This window comes from Coffea arabica, chromosome 8e (assembly GCF_036785885.1).
Source record: "Coffea arabica cultivar ET-39 chromosome 8e, Coffea Arabica ET-39 HiFi, whole genome shotgun sequence".
Lineage (NCBI taxonomy): Eukaryota > Viridiplantae > Streptophyta > Magnoliopsida > Gentianales > Rubiaceae > Coffea > Coffea arabica.
Window position 1 is genome coordinate 43,974,764 of NC_092324.1, and position 13,553 is coordinate 43,988,316.

The 13,553-nt window shown below is 39.0% G+C and overlaps 1 non-coding gene across 1 annotated transcript; it reads left to right on the plus strand.

Moving 5' to 3' along the window:
- The first annotated feature begins 12,194 nt into the window (after nt 1–12,194).
- On the plus strand, nt 12,195–12,301 carry LOC113705107 (small nucleolar RNA R71). The gene has a single exon (XR_003451755.1). It is a non-coding gene; the product is annotated as a small nucleolar RNA R71 (small nucleolar RNA).
- Nucleotides 12,302–13,553: the final 1,252 nt, after the last annotated feature.

Below are 13,553 nucleotides of genomic sequence, written 5' to 3' on the forward strand. Positions count from 1 at the left end.
TTCTACTCCCTGAAATAAATACAAAATACTAAAAGTGAGTAGAATCCAACAATTAATCCACACCAGATCAGGTAATAGGGGAAATTAATAATAAATTAAATAGTAAAATTGCAACCTATCAATTCCCCCCACACCTAAACCATGCTTGTCCTCAAGCATAAGAACAGCAAACAAGTACCAATATCTGACAATGGTCATTGCTCCGTCTACCATATTGCCAAAATACCAAGAAAAATATATATCAAGCATGGGTGATCAAGATCCAAGAAACATCACTTCGGTTAGTTTCTAAATCACAAACTCCTCCAATTTCAGGTTAACTAATCTAAGAAAAAGGAATGACGCACAACATTATCAGCAAATGGTCCAACTATTAACCAAAATCTCAACATTAAATTCATAAATCGGCAAGCTGACTTTTATTATACACTAACCAACTTTTATTTTTTTTTATTACATATTTCTACTTTTCTCTTTTTTTTCTCCTTTTTTTTCAATAGTAACAAAAGACTTAGTCGCTAGCCATTGGAGCCTTTTGACACGAACTCTGACATTTGTTAGATGAAAGAGCCCGGTTACTCAGCTTCTATCGTCACGTGACCACGCACTCATAGCAATTACTATTTTTTGACGCGAGAATTGACACTTTTGGTGAAGATCCCCGGTTACTCGATAGTAAATACTAGCGGAGTACAGTCAACTCTTATTCACAGCCACATAGCACCAAAAATTCAAAATAACACAAAAATCAAAAGAAAATTTGTAGCCGCTAGCCTCATTTTCAAATATGGAGAACTAAGGTTAATAACCGGACCAATTCACATGAAAATGCCAACAATCATTCCCTATGCCTAGAAAAGTTAACCAAAAATTATAAGAGTAAAACAATCATCAATATTCACCAAAGAGATATTTTTGGATTCAACCACATTAACTTGATACATTCTTATTATTAAAACTTGGCAATAGTAAAAATAGAGGCAACAATCCAACATCAAACCTTGGCATGCACATGTGAGCTAATCACTGAAAAAAAAGAAAGAAAACGCACGAAAGATGGCCAAGTAACAATAATAAAGGAAAAACTAGAAACGCTAGCACCCGCATTTGTTCCCCCCCCACACCTAAATCCTACATTGTCCTCAATGGAGGTAATAAAGTAAGTAAAGCGAAGAGAACAATGAAACTTCCCTGTCGAATGGCTAAGGGATAGGAGGGAACAGTGGAGTGAAACCGATGTGATGGAGTACGCGGCCAAGTTCTGAGATATCTCAACCCAATTCAACCAGTAAATGTAAAACTCTGTCCACCCAAAATCTCAACAAAGTCTCCAATTGGACAGTGGATATCTCAACTCAAAATCGGCAATTCTAACAATAGCAGTTTAGAAATTTGACAATAATAACTCAATTACAAACTCTCAGCTATCAGGCAGGCAACCAACCCAATAGAAGCAACAAAATCAAGGCCAATTACCCCAACCAGTACCACTGGTGTGCCACACAGTTGATGTAAAATCTCAAACGGTCAACCCAAATCACTTGATATTCCAACCAATAGCAAACAGCACTAGAAATAAAAAGGAATCAAAATGGCAACCACCGTGCACAGAACTCCCAAACAATTCCCAAATAATAGGCGTAAAATCAAGCAAATCAATCCCACTAGTGCAATACAGGGCAACCAAGTAAGCAAGGGCAGCAAGAAATTAAAATACGATAGTCCAGAAAATGATGTCCCAGAAAATGAACTAGCGATTGGGAGCATACAATACCTCTACCTGTCAAAAATTTGACAAGTAGCGACGGTGCGCACGGCAGCGGAAAGAGGAGAGGTGATGGAGCACAAGCGTCACAAGAGGGAGAAGATCTTGGCGTGTGCCACGGTTGGAGAAGGCGGCGCGCGACAGAGGGGGGCTCGATAGCTGCGAATGCTTGCTGGATGTGCGCGATTTGGGGCCGCGCGGCTGCTGAAGTGAGATAGGCGCGCGATGGTGGGTGATGGAGGCGGACGCGAGACTAGATGGAGGAAGAGTGGTGGTGGCGTTTGTGAGCTGGTGGAGCGCGTAGCCGCTACCGTGGAAAAGCTGGGGGCCGCGAGGAGCTGGTGCAGGGACTGGCGTGCTCTGGAGCGGAGCTCACGGCAGGGAGAGAGTGAGAGCGAGCTGGTGGCAGGCCGTGGGTTGCTAGGGGCGCGCGAGCTCAGGCGGCTAGCGGCGGACGGCAAGGCGCGCTGGAGTGGAGCTTGAGCTGAGGTGGATGCGGCGGTCTCTGCGAGGAAGGAGAGAGGTAGCGCGAGTTCTGATGGTGGAGATGGAGTGAGAGTGCGTGGGGAGGGATGGCGGCGTGCGAAGGAGCCTCGGTCGACACAGAGGAGAACAGGGGAGAAGAAAGAAAGAAAAAGAAAGAAAAGAAAGAGGAGGGAAGAAAGAAAAAGAAAAAAGAAAAAGGAAATAGTTTTTTTTTTTTGCTTTTCCCTTTTATTTTTTTTCTCTTTTTAGAAATTTTTTTTTACGGGAAGACACTCCCCTATTTTTTTAAATTACTAAAAAATGTTTTTGAAAATTTTTTTTTTGAAATTTTTTTTATATATAACTTTTTTTATTTTTGACAAAATTTATTTTTGAAATTCAAAAGTAGAGATTAATAGAAAATCAATAATCGTTCTTGAGCTTTTTTGAATACTTACCTTTCCCGCGAACTTGACGCAGGCACGGAATTTAGAGCTTTCCAGGTTACTTGACGCGGGCACGTCATGAGGGCAAGAACCCCTTCTGACGATTCTGACCGTGAGCTCTTCATACGTCATGACGCGGGCGTGTCATGTCACAGGGATGCCTGTGAATCATAAAAAACGAAAATTGAAGCCAAAAATCAGTCAAATCCAAGGAAAAAAAATATATTTAAACTAACGAACAAAAATGAACAAATAACTAAAAGAAATTGGGTTGCCTCCCAATGAGCACCTTTCTTTAATGTCTTTGGCTAGACATTATCATGTTTTGTTCATGGAGGATAAAATCTTGTGGCTCATCTTAATGCTTCATCCTCTATATAGTCCTGATAGCCCTCGTAAATAGAGTAATCCTTGAACACATGAATTACGGGCTTCCATGGACTAGTAAATGGCGCCAAACAAGTCATCGATAATTTGCATTCTCCACTCACTCCTCCCTCACATGCATTTATTGGTCCAAGATATCTTACCATCGCCATTCTTAATTTATTCCTATCATGAAATTCAAGATTTTCTGGTATAATAAAATCAATTTCATTAACAGGAATTGAAGAATAAGAGTCAAGAGAATATTGATTAAGGAATGGAGGAGATGTCACCGCATTTGGAGGTTGTTCACTGGATTCATTCACTTGGACGGGTTGATATTGGGGGCTCATTTTTTGCACATCAACTTCCTTTTCAACTGCATCTTTAGATTCGTCTCCTTGAAACTCTTGCAGTTCCATGTCATTTGGCAGGATAATTGCACTCTCATCTTCTTCAAGGTTGATATTGGTTTGTGAGGGCAATTCTTTAAGGTGAGAAGCTAACTGCGTTATCTTGGATGTCAATTGGTTCATTTGATCCGCCAGGTTACGCATGCTCGCTTGTGTCTCCTGATGAAATCGATATGTATTAGTAGCAAATAATTCAATCAATTCCTGAAGAGACATACCTGACATGGATGATGGTTGTTGAGACTCTTGCTGTTGAAAATCCATTGGCCCGGTCGCATAATTAAAATTGGAATTATCCCACCATCCTTGATCATACCTGTTTGGGTAAGGGTCATACCACGTTTGAAATCGAGGTGGAAAATCTCCAAAAGTATCAATTGGAGCACTTAGATTATCTTGAAATGCGGGGCATGTGTCAGTTGAATAACCTGAGTCAAAATAAGTTTCACAATTTGCAACAGCCCATTGATCATTAGGAAAAACATGAGTCTCATAACCCCATTCAGGAATAAAATCCAGTCTATTATCAAAATATGGAATGTTAGCAGCCATAAACTATATAAAAAAAATAAGAGAAAAATAAATTAAAAATGAAAACAAGGTGAACTCAAAAAGAAACAAATTAATTTGGCACCAATCCCCGGCAACGGCGCCAAAAATTGACAGGATGTCAGCCTGTGCAATAATAAAAATCTGCTCAAACTAAAAATAATAGTGGTAAGTAGGATCGAATTCACAGGGACTGGGTGTAATTGCTTCTTTCCAAATTCACAGTGACATGGGGGTATTTTTATATCAAGGGTGACAATTTAAGCAATTCAAATAAAAGTAAAATAATAAAAATAAAATAGCCAACTAGAAATTAAATAACAATTACTAAAATCAAATGAGTGATAATTAAGGATCTAGCCAAGAAATAATTTCAGCAATGGTTCACCTAATTGATCATCGAAACAAAGGTAATTTCAATTATTTACTAATAAATAGGTTATAACTGCCAAACAAACGATGACAGTCAACCCCTCCTTACTGTGTCGATGATTAAGATACGCCCGTTAATCACTGCTCTAATTGAGAAATAATCTTAGGTACGCCCATAAGATTTAATTCCCCAATTGCCTTACGTATTAGAGGAGCCATATTCTAACCAAATAACGCACTACCAGGGTTATTTTAGATTAGCCCGCGTATTCCCCTGACACAAATCCAATCATGCCAGTTATCACTATTTTGAGATAATTAAACAATTACGGATTTAATGTCCCAATTGACAATAAATTATCAAATTAACTAATTATCCGGATCTAAGACAATCACTGAATTAAACAATCATAATCACTGTAACCAGGATATATGCGAATACCAATAAATAAAGGAAAAGATAAAATTAAATTGATCTCACAATTTTAGATGACCCAAAGCATCCGTTGTCCCTTGACTAGACAAAGAAAATTAGTTCATTCTTGGTGCACAGAGCCCACGCAAAATTGTAAAGAAAGCAGCGGCCATGGTCTCCGATTTAGAGGACCCAATTCGTTCGAATCATGAAATGAAAAGCTAAACTACAAAAGAGATTGCTTGGTTCTAATGGTCCCTGACATCCGCAGGGAACAACTACTCAAAGACGGCCAAGGAAATGTCAAAGTGAAAAGCTAAAGGTAGTGCTTGTTCTCTGCTATCTAATAGTTCCCCCTTCTAATGGCCTTAGCTATTTCCTATTCTTATTGCCACTCATGCTGTGCGGCGGCTCTTAGGGAAAAGAAAAATTCAGCTGTCCTCTCCTCTTCAGTAATTACCAAAATGGGCCAAAGTTTTCCTTTGCCAACAATGCCCCTGGGATAAGCTCGACGACTTGGACTCATTTCCTGTCAAATTGGCACTTGGTTTCATATTTTTGTTCTACTCCCTGAAATAAATGCAAAATACTAAAAGTGAGTAGAATCCAACAATTAATCCACACCAGATCAGGTAATAGGGGAAATTAATAATAAATTAAATAGTAAAATTGCAACCTATCACTGTTGCTTAGAGTAGAGACTATCTGTCCTGAAAACTCATTATGGTCCAAACTCATACCTTGCAGATTTTGTAATTTGCCAAAATCTCTTGGAATGACCCCTGAAAGAGAGTTCATATGAAGGCCGAGTCTATATAGGTTGACAAAATTTCCAAATCCTTCTGGAATGGTTCCAAACAGTTGGTTTCCTCCCAAGTCCAATCCAGCGAGTTGATTTGAGAGATTGGCCATGACTTTAGATATATTACCTCCAAATTTATTGGCAGTCAAGTCAATCTCGCTCAGATTACTGCAGTTGCTCAATGATACAATAAAATCCAAGTCTCCTGAAGCATTATTGCCGAACAGATTAGCATCAAGATTTAAACGTTAAAGTTGTGTCGGATCTCCTAAATTAGCTGGAATTTGGCGTGCAAAGTTATTGTTCGAAAGACCAAGTATCTCAAGCCCAGAAGCATTGGTGATTGAAGTTGAAAAGTTTCCTAGAACTCATTTGCCCCAAGATATAATCCTTTCAGATTTGGTAGGGTGAGACCTATGTTGGTTGGGAGTTTGCCATGAAAGGAATTGTCAGCTACTGAAAAGATAGTAATGGCTGAACTATTAAAGACAGAGGCTGGAATGATACCGGATAGTTTATGACAGGTGTCGAGCCTGTGCAATAATAAATACCTGCTTGAGAAAAATAAATTTTCTGTGTATAGTAATAAGCAGGGTCGAATCCACAGGGACTGGAAAAAATTCGATTCTTTTTAAATTCGAGACACGGGGGATTTTTATCAAAATGAAATTAAAAATAAATAATTATACAATTTAACTAAAAATAAATAAATAAATAATTAATACAAATGTAAATAGCAATCAAATAAATAATAAATAAATTCTAGTCAAGGATACAACTACGCAGACACAGTCCATTCATCCGATCATTGATGCAAAGAGATTCACTTAATTTTATTAACAGGTTAGTTATAGTCGCCGATAAACTCTAACGACCAGCTTTTCCTTAATTTATTGATAACCAAGGTACGACCGTTGATTACCCCTAATCAGGAAATACTCCTAGGTACGACCATAGGAATTAATTTCCTAATTGCCTTAAAAACTAGAAAAGCCTAACCCAAATTAATAACACGCTACGAGGGTTATTTAAATCAGATTGCATGTTCTCCTAATATGTAAAAATACTATTTGCCACTAATATTAACCAATTAAACAATTACGGATTTAATTGATTAATTTGACAGGAGATTAAAATATCAAATTGCACATCGGGCCCTTGATATCCAATTAACAAAATAATCCCATGAAAATTAAAATAGAAAACATGCAAATATTAACAAATTAAGGAACACGTAAAATTAATTAGATCTCACAGATATTTGGGACTGCGTCTTCGCATTGATCCTTGACTAGAGGAGAAGATTTGCCACACCTCATGATAAAATTTCCACACAATTTAATTGGAATCAAATACATAAATAACTAACTAAGAATTTAGAAAGAAACTTGAGTCTCCGTAGACTCTTTGAAGAAAAGTCTTAAATCATGCTTGTCCTCAAGCATGGGAACACTAAACTCAACAATAGCTAGCTCTCATGTCGTCTATTGCCAAGCTGTGCTTACACCAAAATCAAGTTTTAGTGGCTAAATGTCAAGACATAATTCTCCCGGTTAGCTCCTGAAATCATAGACTCGTCCAATTCATAGCTAACTCGTCTAAGAAATGAAAATATTAAACTAGCAAAAGTTAGCAATTGGGTCAACTGACAACCAAAATCTCAACATTGAAAAACAAGGATCGGCAGGCCAACATGATCATAAGCTTACACATTTTTTTTTATTTTTTTTGAGAATTCTTTTATTTTTATTTTTTATTTTTTGATAAATGCTCAGTCCCAAGCTATTCAAGTCTTTTGATGTGAACTCTGACGTTTTTAGATGAAAGAGCCCAGTTACTCAACTTTTCACAGTTTCAGGACTAACTACTCATAGATATCACCACTTTTTGACGCGAAAGTCGACACTTGTGGTGAAGACTCCCGATTACTGGGTGACGACACTAGCGGAATAGAGTCATTTATTAATCACAATTAAAGCACCAGAATACCAGATAATTAAAGATCATGGCCCACGTCATCTCCTAATATGGAGAACTAAGATCAACAATTGCCCAATCCACACAACAATTGCTAATAAAATATTTATATTGCCTAAACAAGTTAACCACAATTTGCACCAAGTCATTAAACTCATGATATTCACCAAGATAACATGCTTTTACTTGCCACTTAAACTAAATTCATAGAATAAATCATAACCAGCAATAGACGAGTGAGATGCCACATTTATTCATCAAGACAATAGTAAGATAAGTAACAATTTAAAGAAACTCCAATTAAATCCAAATCTCCCCCCACACTTAAAGCACACATTGCTCTCAATGTGACAATTAAACAGTAAAAGTAAGAAGAAGGGCAACGAAACTCCCCTGAAGTTGTCAAAACAGCGGCGGGTTAGGCGGAAGTTGAGGTTCAACACCCACGTGGTGCATAAACGCCGCTAAATTCTGCGCCATGCTATGCACATTAACATCAATATTTGTTACCTGAGCCTCCAGTTTTTGAACTCGCTTCTGGAGTTGGTGCCAGTCATCAGCCCTTGGGGTTGGAGGAGGTGGAGCTGAGGTCGAAGGGCCGGGGTGTTCTAGACTTAGAAGAAGATTTGGGTTTCACCATTTCTCCAAATGTCACTCAAATCAACAACAGACAACAATTCTCAACAAAATTTAGAACCAACAAATTCAAAGCAGTAACAATTGTAATAATCACTGTGGCCTCTCTATTAGTCAATTTGAGACCCAATTAATGCCCACCAATTCAATTAATGCCCGAAAACAATCCCAAACAATGCAACAATTAAATTTAACGGGCAAAGGACATCCAACTAATTTCACTCGAACAAACTATGAGCAGTGTTAATGTCTAAATAAATCATCAAATTTCAGCAATTAGACACAATACCACTCAAAATCTCAATAACTGTCTCCAATTGGACAGTTAATTACACACTCAACCAACCCCAATAACCATTCAAATCAACAAACCAATGCAGGAAGGAGCTACCCACAAATAAGAAACAACTCAAATGACCTACCCAAAGCGCTGCTAAATCCAAACACACCAATCAGGATCACAAAATAGCAGAAATTAAAACGGGGCCAAGTGACAAGTAACTCTCAAATCACCCCCAACAATTCTCAAACAAATGAACTGGCACAAGAGCCGTCAAATGTTATCCCCACAGATGAAATAAAAGCCTCAAGTAGTTAAAACCCAAACAATATTCAGCAATGTAATGAATACCAGAAAATACCCTCAAATGGAGCAGCAAATAAAATTAATTCCACCCAAAATTAACCCCAGAAAATTCCCAAGTCACCTCCTGCCTTTATTTTAAGATCCTGAAAAGTACTAATCGATGGAGAAATAGCAATATCTCCACCTGTCAAGAATTGGCAGGTGGTGACGCGCTGGTGGAGGCGTGGGAGGAAGATAGCAGCGACGAGAGGCGGCGTGCGTAGAGGTGTGGAGCAGAGAGGTGGACAGCTGGGTTGCGGACAGTGACTGCTTGGTGACGCACGTTGTTGGCTTGGTGGAGACTGAAGGAAGAGCTGCGCGCGGCTGTGGAGCTTGGGCGAGCTGGTGAAGTGCAGCTGAGCTGGTTGTGGGTAGTGACGGCGGCAGTAGGTGAGGCGAGCTAGGTGGGGAGGAGCGAGACCGAGGGTAGAGGTGCAGTGGCTGCGCGAGCTCATAGTCGTGGGCAAGAGCTTGTATTTGCGAGCTAGTGGCTCGCGATGGAGGAAGCAGCAGGCAGTGGCGGCTGCATGCAGAGGTGGACGCTGGGTTGTCGTGGGCTTCAGGAGGAGCTTGAGGGCGGCGGTTATGGCTGGGTGATGGAGGTCAGGTGAGCTGAGTTGGAGATTGGCGGTGTTGGAGGAGCGGCAGATTGCACGAGGTGGAGCTGGTGGGAGCGTGCTGGTGTCGGCCAAAGAAGAAAAGGAGGAAGAAGAAGAAGCTAGCAGCGGGGAAGAAAGAAGAAAAGAAAGAAGAAGAAAGAAAGAAAGAAAAGAAAGAAAAGAAAAAGAAAGAAAGAAAAAGAAGAAAAGAGAAAGAGAAAAAAAAAATAGTTGTTGATTTTACATATTTTTTTATTTTTTCAAATTCAGAAATTGAATTGTTGATAAACTAAACCGTATATTAAGAAGGGAAGTAATTGTATTTTGTTTTTGTTTTTGTTTTTTTTTTTGCAAAAATTTGTATTTTTTTTTGAAAACAAAATTAAGGCTAAAAAGAAAAATATTTTCTAATTTTTATTTTTCAAAATTTTTAATTTATTTTTTAATTTTAATTTTTTAATTTTTTACTTTTTTTTTACAATTCTTTTACTTTTTTTTTCTCAAAATTAATAATCAAATATAATCAAATTTTTTTTTCTTTGTTTTAGTTCGTCAAACATGGCGTGGGCACGCCAAGATTAGAAAACATTCTCTGACCTTGAGAATCAGTTTTGGAACATTAACGCGTGCCCTCTCCTCGTGGGCACGCCAAGATTCGACTTCGGAATGTTGAGATTTTACCAACTTGGCGTGGGCACGCCATGTTTTAGAAACATTCTCTGACCTTGAAGTTGAAACTTGTAAGATTAATGCGTGCCCTCCTTGCGTGGGCACGCCATGATCACCTGTCCTGGTCATAATAGAGAAAATATCAAATTTAAGCAATACCCACGTGAGAAATGACATATTTAACGAATTGAACAACAAAAACAAACAAAATAAAAAATTGGGTTGTCTCCCAAAAGCGCCTCTCTTTAACGTCTTTGGCCAGACGTTAAACACTACTCTTCAATTTGGGTGTAATCCAATTTTCCTTGTAATCAGTAGTTCTCCTCCGGGATCCAAATAGCCATTGAGTGCAATCTTTTTCCTTAATTTTCTTCTCTTTTTCACCTCATGAATTGCTTTCATCCCATGATATTTGTTCGCAGCAATTTTGAATTTATCCCTAGAAGCAAACTCAGAAAATTCTTGCACAGAGGGATCAATAGCATGAATTGCAAACACAGAGTGAGAGTTAACATGATGTTTCATTGTATCAAAAATATTAAAGTAGACCATTTCTCCATCAAATTTCATGGACAAAGTACCTTTATGAACATCAATTTTTGTCTGGGTTGTGCTAAAAAATGGTCTACCTAATAACAAAAACGAGGGATCAGAAGAGTGATCATCATCCATGTCAAGTACATAAAAGTCAGCTGGAAATACCAAATCGTTAATCTTCACCAACACATTTTCGACCAACCCATCAGGGTATGCATTTGTTCGGTCAGCTAATTGGATTATTATCTCAATTTCTTTTAATGGACCTAAGTTCAGAGAAACATACATAGATTTAGGCATTACGTTGATCGATGCTCCTAAGTCCAACATGGTATTTCTAATCAAAGTATTACCTATTCTACATGGGACAGTAAACCTACCTGGATCCCCGCATTTTGGTGGAAGCTTCCTTTGGAGAACTGCTGACACGTTCTCTCCCACAATGACCCTTTCATCTCCCCTCAACCGCTTTCGATTGACACATAGGTCCCTCAAAAATTTTGCATATTTCGGCACTTGTTTGATGGCGTCTAATAGGGGAATATTGATTTGTACCCTGCGGAAGATCTCCAGGACTTCTTTCTCTTTGTCTTGCTTCTTTGGTTTCTCAAACCTGCTAGGAAAGGGAGGTGGATTAGTTTTAGCTGTAGGAATTGGTTTCGGGAGCACCTTTGCATTTTTGTTATCTCTGCCCTTCTCTTCCAACTTTTTCTCAATCCATTTCTCGTCCTTATCTTTAGGGATCACAGGTTTGGGTCCTTGGACTTCCTTGCCACTCCTCAAGGTCATTGCACCTACATTCTTTGGATTCACCTCAGGTTGAGATGGCAACTTCCCTTGAATTTGGGACTCCAAACGGTTGATCGTTATGGCCATTTAATTCATTTGATTTTGCAATGATTGCACCTGCCCCATTTGATTCCTCATGCTTTGCAGGTCTGAATCCGTCTTTTGTTGATTAGCAAGTAATTGCTTCATCATCTCTTTCATGGACGGACTTGAATTTGAAGGGGGTGGTGGTGGTGGTGGTGGTGGGCGAGGATGATACTGCTGTTGGTGCCCTTGTAGTCTATTTGGCGTAAAGTTAGACTGTCTATTCCCTACATAGCTAAGATTGGGGTGATCTCTCCAATCAGAATTGTAGGTACTTGAATATGGGTCGTATTACTTTCTTGGCGTGGGCGCGTGGCCAGTCATGTTCACCTGTTCTGCAGTCTCTTCCTGAACCAGTGGACACATTTCTGTAGGATGACCTACGGCAGTGCATACCCCACACATTTTGGCTTGCGAGACATTGCCCACAGCTAGTTGTAGCACAAAAGACGTCAATTCGGAGAGTTGATGTTGAATAGAGGATGTTTCTACCTCATTCACCCTACGCGTAAGGATGTCCTCTCTTGAACCAAACTGCTGTGAGTTCTCAGCCATCCCTTCAATCAACTCCCATGCTCCTCAAGGAGTCTTGTTCACCAACGCCCCTCCACTTGCAGCATCGATTATGCTTCTGTCCCTGAAAAGCAACCCTTCATAGAAATATTGAATGAGCAGTTGCTCACTTATCTGATGCTGAGGGCATTTGGTGCACAGTTTCTTAAACCTCTCCCAGTACTCATAGAGAGACTCGCTTGGGTGTTGTTTGATGCCACATATCTCATTCCTTAGGCTTGCAGCTCGAGATGCTGGAAAGTACTTGTCCAAGAATTTTTTCTTCAGTTGGTCCCACGTAGTGATACTACCAGGCGGTAAGTAGTAAAGCCAGTCTTTCGCGGAATCCTTCAAAGAGAAGGGGAAGGCCCTCATCTTTATTTGCTCTTCTGTAATTCCCGGGGATTTCATGCTGTTGCAAACGACGTCGAACTCTTGCAAGTGCTTGTAGGGCTCCTCACCTGGTAGACCATGGAAAGATGGTAAGAGATTAATTAGACCAGATTTTAGTTCAAATGGAGTGTCATCATTTAAATGCGGAAAAGTAATGCATAAGGGCTGCTGATTTAAATCAGGAGCAGCCAACTCCCTTAGTGTTCGTGCATTTGCCATAGTGACTTCCTCTTGGTCTGAATCACTTGAATTATCACCAGACAAATTTGTCGGCTCAATCTCTGGATCAAGTTCCTGAGGTGCAATATCGTATTGCTCCTCCCTGAGCCGCTTGGTTTCTTTCCTCGTTCTACGCGCGATCTTCTCTACTTCAGGGTCGAAAATTAATTCGTCTATACGAGAAGAGCGAGGCATAAATTAGAAAAATATCAGAAAAAAATGAATTTAAAAAGAAACAAATGATTAACGCCAGTCCCCGGCAACGGCGCCAAAAATTGACAGGTGTCGAGCCTGTGCAATAATAAATACCTGCTTGAGAAAAATAAATTTTCTGTGTATAGTAGTAAGCAGGGTCGAATCCATAGGGATTGGGAAAAATTCGATTCTTTTTAAATTCGAGACACGGGGGATTTTTATCAAAATGAAATTAAAAATAAATAATTAAACAATTTAACTAAAAATAAATAATTAATTAATTAATACAAATGTAAATAGCAATCAAATAAATAATAAATAAATTCTAACCAAGGATATAACTATGCAGACACAGTCCATTCATCCGATCATTGATGCAAAGAGGTTCACTTAATTTTATTAACAGGTTAGTTATAGTCGCCGATAAGCTCTAACGACCAGCTTTTCCTTAATTTATTGATAACCAAGGTACGACCGTTGATTACCCCTAATCAGGAAATACTCCTAGGTACGACCGTAGGAATTAATTTCCTAATTGCCTTAAAAACTAGAAAAGCCTAACCCAAATTAATAACACGCTACAAGGGTTATTTAAATCAGATTGCATGTTCTCCTAATATGTAAAAATACTATTTGCCACTAATATTAACCAATTAAATAATTACGGATTTAATTGATTAATTTG